Here is a 7,350-nt window from a genome sequence, read left to right as displayed (position 1 = left end):
CTAATAAATGGTAAAGCAGCTCTCTAGATTATAACACGTCTGGTAATTTTTCTCATGAATTCAACAGTAAATTTTTTTCAGATTTTTGTAAAGAGAAACGAGGAAATAAAATCCTATTTTAATACTTTAAATGTTTGATTATAAATTTTCTTATCTCAGTCTGTCACCCAAAAGAAGCGGTATTTTTTTTTGATTCTCTGTAAAATCATAGCGTAAAAAAATATTACCTGGGATCAACTGAGAACATTTACAGCGAGACTATTCGTTATTTTCCCGCCATCGAACGCTGACTCGATACAAGAACGAGCTAATAATTGATACGGACAGTACGGATTAATTGGCATCAAGCGGAGGGGGAGCCCATAACAGACTATATAACATTAATTGAAAGGATCGGGTTTCCTTAAGAAGGATTAACAACTGGCAAGATACATCTCTCGTCAGTGTCAATGTTCTTGTCAAATCTCCTGCTCATTACTTTTTATCCGTCATCTTGTCTCATTATTGTTTTCCCATTAATTCTAATTACACTTATAAGTGTTAATTTATTATTTATAACTAAAAAATTCACCCGATGCTCAAGTCGATAATTAAATCCGAATACCTATAATAAAACTCTTCATTTATTCATTTAAAAAAATTTTTTGTGTATTATGACTCTATTAATTAAAAATCATAAAACTTTACAATTAAAATAATCTCTCGCACATCTGAAAAATTTTTAACTTTCCGCTTTAAAAATTGATCATTTTTAAAAATAAAAAAATTTTTGAATAAAATTTTGTTGTAAAAACCAAAAAAAAAGTAAAGTTTTTTCGAGATAACTTTCAAATTTTTCAACCAATTGACTCAAAATCTTACATAAAATTTTTTATGCCTGAAAACTTCATCAAATATTGTCAAAATAATTCAAATTTAATACCGCGTTTAAAAATTTTGTAATTTATAACACTAAAGTTAGCCGGCATTTTTAATTTTTTGATTTTTTTTAATTAATTAAATTAGAACAAAAAAATATATTTAAAAAATTGCACTTACAGTTTTTCAAGTTTTTTATAAATGAAAATTTTTCTTTATTTTTTTGTAATAATTTTTCAATTAAAAAAAATTCTAAAAATTTTTAGAAGTCGGCTAACTTAATTTTCATTGTAATTTAAATGAAAATGAAGTTAGCCGACATTTCAAAATTTTTAGAAATTTTTTATTGAAAAAATTCTAATTAAAAAATAAAAAAAAAAAATTTCACATGTAAAAAACTTAAAAAAATATAAGTGCAATTTTTTATAAATATCTTTTTAGTTGTAATTTAATTAATAAAAAAAAATAAAAAATTTTTAGACGTCTGCTAACTTTAGTGTCATCAATTTAAAGATTTTCAAAAATTAGCTACCCGGAAAGAACAAGATGACACTGGATATCATCCCAGATTATACTTAGTGATATCTGTGATGGAAAAAATTTTTAGATAGTAGCTAGAAAAATCCAGATTATACTACGTGATATCTGGATTATACTCATTGTAATCTGGATTATACAAGCTACTATCTGAAAGTTTTTTCACTTAGTGTAATCTGGGATGATATCCAGTGTTATCTTGTTCTTTCCATGTACTCTACAACAATTCTCAGATTTTTGAGCTTGAAGAGTTTTTCAAATTTTTTATTCAAAATTTCAAATTGTAGTTTGAACATTTATAAAAAGATTTATTTGTATAAAATAAATATTTTTAACTATAAACAATTCCTACAGTGTAGTTAAAAAATTTGACTTTCAAAAAAAAATTTGAGAAAAAAATCAAACGGAACAGAAAACAATCTGAAAAGAATCTGAAGCAAAAGAAGTTGAAGCAGCGCAGAAAATAAGTAAGAAACGATGTGTGGAGGACACAAATATTATAAATTTCGATATTTCGCTCACGCACGCGCTCACGCAACCATGCACGCACTTACTCACGCAAGCATGATCTATCTTTGTCTTGAGAAGGCGCCCCTTCTTCTGGCTGTTCTGGCGAGTGTCTCACCTGTTGCGCTCTCTTACAGGTGGTGGTGGTTACCGTGGGTGGCTGCCATGCACTGCTTCGGGTGAAAAGAGCTTGCTCAGATAAGGACCAAGATACACCGAGACTTTTCCTTTCCACTCTTTATCGCTCAGTCATTCTCGTACTCTTTCTCTTTCCCTATCTTAGTCTCTCTCTTCGCGGCCTCGCCCATCATCCGATCATGAGGATCCAAAGGATAACTCTTGCAAAAATAATAAAAGAGATCGCTAACACGCTACGTGAGTTGAATCAGCGTATGTTATTTTCTTACGTTTTTATTTTTTTATTTATTACTTTTTTAATTATCCTCATTATTTTATTATTGTTATTAATCTGTTCTTTAAAATAATTTTTCTATCACTACTCATGAAATGAGCAAGAGTTTTTTATTAACCAAATTTTTACAATTAAAAATCAAAAGTATTTTAGTAAATATTTTTTTGACATTTTTTTTATCGAATTTGGCCAATTTTTCACAGCTACGATAGAGCTTCCTACATAAGAGTTTTATAACTTTTACTCTTCGCTATAACCATACTCAATAGTCATTAACTTCCTGATCTTTGCTTTAATAAACAAAAAAAAATTAAAGCCAAAGAACCTTACAAATATTTTAAAATCCCAATTGTTCAAATTAACAAACACCTGTATCTCGAGTACAAACTTTTTGAGTAACCTGAGTCTTTAATGTGAGAGTAGGCGTTTGAGTTATTTATTTACAAACAATATTTGAGTCACTTTTTTCGTACTTTTTTAACTTGTTTGATCAACAAATAACGAAAAGATTGTATATTAATAACACGTAAGAAAAAATAGTATATTTTCAACAAGTTACTCAAAACTATCATTAAACTTTATTAAAAATTAACCACAAATCATCAGAAGACATTACAAGCAAATTATGAAAATAAAATAAATGAATACGTAATTTATGTCACAACACTAACCATTCACTCATTTTAAAGAATTAATAATCTACCGGTCATCGAAGTTAAATACAATAATACCAATAATAATAACTATTATCCGTCATTTAATTATGTAAAAAATTAAAAAAAAAAACTCCCTCGCACTTTCCTCCGTCAATCCATCAATCATATATTATTTCCACCAAAAAATACCTTTCAAAATATTTAAATATTGAAATTGACCGTGAAGCGTGATAGATGGTTGAAGCCATCTTTATATTTTTATCCTTATTTAATCTTTTGTATTACGTACGCATCATAATATTAAATAAGTAAATGCAAATTGAGTAATAAATAACTAAATTTATATCCTCCGGAAAAATATGTCTACATAAAGTAGTCCCAGCGCATTTCGAATAAGTATACTTAAATTATTATTATTGTATTAAATATACATGTCTTACTTACAATTATCATGCACTGAATAAGACGACACCCCACGACGACATATATCATGATCTACAATTTATCCGATCAACCCGATCAATAATTAGTCGAAGCAGTTAATTAGAACCTGGCACTCACCTTCCAATTAGACACCCGGGGTATTTGTCAGGTTATATAACGGCACTACGTCATCTTCAATTTTCTTTAATTAACAAAACCTTCTTACATAAAAATTGTCATCCTTGCATGTGTAATTTTAATCACTCTTTACCTTTAACACGCAACTTATTCAAGAAAACTAAAAAAGTTTGATTTTTATTTTAGAACCCAAATTTCAAAACTCAACTCTCTTGTAAAGACACAATTTAACTACCATGCGCCATCTGTTGGAAATTTTTAACACTAAATTCAGTCGAAAAATGATATATAGGAATATCTAACAAATAAGCACGGAAGAAAGTAAACTATAATAAATAACAATCGATTTATAATAAGTAATGATCAACTGCTAAGAATTACCATTTCAAACAGTAAAATCGTGATTTTACTATTCACTTTATAATATTTACCATTTAAACGTTACAATTTACTCTTTACATGGAAGAAAATACTATTTCAAACAGTAATATTCACTATGTAAATGTCTAAAATATTAAAGTATAATAATTAAGAATTCAGACTTTGATATTTATCATTTCGTACCTAAAAAATGATCTTATGATGTGTAAAAAGTATAAAATAAAGTTAGTAAATTTCTAATACAAGCAACGTCAATATTTACAAAGTAAAATGGTAAATTTTAAATGCAACGCTTAAAATCAAACTGTAATTATTGACTTGCTTGGACTGGTAAAATGTATATTTTAAAAGTATGATTTTTACTGTTTGAAATGTTAAATTCACCCAGAGTGAGACCCCCTTTTCTTTTATCTGAGTTCTCCTTCTCCTCACAATATGGACTATATATTGAAATGGCAATTTTTACTGTTTGAAACTGTAATTTTTTAAGATGAAAGAGTCGTTATTTACTATAGTGACAGCTACTAATCACTTATTTTGGATATTGAATTATAAATTCTGGTTTTTATACTTTCTACATTAAGTTCTGTTATATTTATATTTTCGCCGACCCGATGTCCGCTTTACTGTTTGAAACTATAAAAATTAACCGGAATTCAAGTGAATATTACAGTTTACTTTTTTCCGTGTGAACATATACATCCACATCAGAAAATTTTTCACGGGCATTTTATAACTAAAAATTTTCCACAACAATTATTTTAAGTAACTTATGAAATAAAATTTATCCAGCATCACCGGCTATCAAATAAATTTTTTCCACAACTGAAAAAGTATTTTATACATCAGCGAAGTGAATATCTGAAAGAAGCAATAGGTATTATAAGCCGGCGGGGACTCAGTAGGGCCTAAGTTATGGTTAATGCGGCGTATGCTAATCCAAATTGATTTAGTAGCAAGTCCGTGTCGTAAATCGTTGTCAAATGGAGTAGTAGAGTGTATTGCTGGTATAGAGCTCCCGGAGCTCCTACTGTGGCGCTGTTAAGACAGTAAACCTACCTTACCATTGCCAATAGCTGTAACGATTGGTCCACACAGAAGCCACAATGGGTTTCTCTTTCTTTTTCTCACTCTGGTAGTATTAGTAGTAATGCTACGTGTCAAGTTACACGTGAGGACGTGTAAATGGCTTCAGGCTCAACCCGACACCACTTTCCAAAGTAAAGATGACTCTGCATACCATGAAAATGCGTGGGATATTAAAAGTGAGTGGTGTTTAAAAATCTTAAATGAAAAAGTTAAAAAAAAATTGTATATCGCCCACGATAAAGAATAAATGTACTGAATGAAAAATAAAAATCCGAGATATATAAAGAGATAAATAAAAAATGAGTATAACAGGTAAAACGTCAACGCGCCACTGAACGCATGTGCACGGGGCTTTAGAGCGGTCAATATCGTTATTTATGGGTGGGTACCTAAGATAATTTGCATAGGCCACAAAAGGCACCGATACGCAGATGAATCTCAACGATAAGAGATCTGTAGGAGAGAAAAGAAACTCCGACGAAGAGAAAGATAAAATTTTAAAAGGTATATATATATTTATTCTACAGGCTTCTTGTTTCTATACTGGAAATATTATAAATGTTAGTTCTTATTTGCAACGAAGGTGGCTTGACCAATGGACTGGATTTTAAATTTTTCAAGGCCGTGGAAAATGCCCGAGAATTTGTTGTTATGTGCAGATGTTGGAAACGATTTCGAAAATATCCCGAGAGTGCTAGATTGGGTGATTTTACGGTAATTTATGATAATGAACCGAAAAATTGAGGTCTGGGGTTGGAGGCCAAGCTCCTTTGAAATGTAAAAAAATTCTGAGATTTTTTTGCCTTAATGAGTCAATTTGAATAGAGATATTCTATGATACTCGAATCAGATCGAATAACACTATACTTATCTCTAATATGTTCACGGTTTTTTGTAATGTGATATCGAGTTCGTTATAAGTTATAACTTATAAAATAAAAAAATATGTGTTGATATTTAATAAGCTTTATTAACTGTTAGTAAATAATTATTTAACATCAGATAATTTAATAAATTATTTATTAATATTTAATAATTCTTAAAAAATATTTATTTGGGCCCTTGAATTAAATGTGCTTGTACTTCATAAATCAATAAATTGTTTCTAAATAAATTAATTTTTTAATATTTGATAAATTTTTCTGATTGTGAAGATTTTTGTGAAAACATTTTCTGATATGGATATAAATAATTTTTTAAATAATAATTCAATATGCCTTGATATGGTCATACATATTCATAATTTTTCGTCTAACTGTAGTTTGGAAAATCTGCAACAGAGGGCGTGTGATCTTTGAATCGTCTCGTTACAGGAGAGTTAAGTTTTAACTATTAAGTAATGAAATGAAAATAATTTTTTTGACTCTTTTAAGAAGCTTATCTTACATTAGATTTTAGTTTTATCAATTATACAATTTATATCTAAGTCCTCAACTTTCTGTAATATTTCTTCATCGTCTGAACAAAGTTTGTTCCATAAGTTGATCAATATTGTAAAACTAAATGATATTTTGCACTAAATATTTAAATAATTTGATACTGTTGTATTGTAATATTCAAATCAGCTAATTTATGACCAGCAACCGTGGAAAATATGCTAATACAACTGATTAGCATAATCAATCGATAAAATCAAGAACTATTGCTCCATAGTTTATTAATAAATTTTAATTCCAAAATGTCCGAGAAACTTTTAGTTGGCAATAAGTAGATGATCCACACTTTCTACATTTGAAACTTTTTGCTCTGGCCTATCTACGCTATCCACTGAAAAAAACTCCTGTGGAATAGGAATAGAAGAAAAGGGTTAAAAGAAGGAGGAGACATCTTAATAAAAACGAAACGAAATAATTGAATGAAATGGCACCGGTTATAGAGCAACGTCTTTGTTAAAAATTGAACGGCCACTTAATAAATTAAAGTTATAGCCGAAATAAGAGCAAAAGCTTAAGTTACAACTAGAATAGTATAGTCTAGAACGATTAGACGAAAAATGTTGTTTTGCTGTTCTGCTAGAAAATAACCAAAAGTTTCGTGGAATCGCGATGAGACGTGGATTGAAGGGACCAAATAAAGACCAATAAAAAAGGATTATTTTTTTGGTGTTATCTGCGTAAGTACGAAGACACGGCAAGAGGGACCGGACGTTGGTAGCGAAAGAGTAGCCCCTGGTAGCTGCGAAGTGGTAGCCCAAGGCTACTAGAAGATTGCCGGCAGACAGGTGGGTGAGGCTCCGGGGATAGCCAGTGAGGATGAAGGATAAACGAAGACAGAGACGGGGACTGAAAATTACCCTGCCCAGACGAGGAAGGCACCAGCAAAAAGGAACAAAGACTGGAAAGAGGAGTA

The sequence above is a fragment of the Cotesia glomerata genome, linkage group LG6, assembly GCF_020080835.1.
Source record: "Cotesia glomerata isolate CgM1 linkage group LG6, MPM_Cglom_v2.3, whole genome shotgun sequence".
In the NCBI taxonomy this organism is placed as follows: domain Eukaryota; kingdom Metazoa; phylum Arthropoda; class Insecta; order Hymenoptera; family Braconidae; genus Cotesia; species Cotesia glomerata.
Note: the sequence above shows the minus strand (reverse complement) of the source record.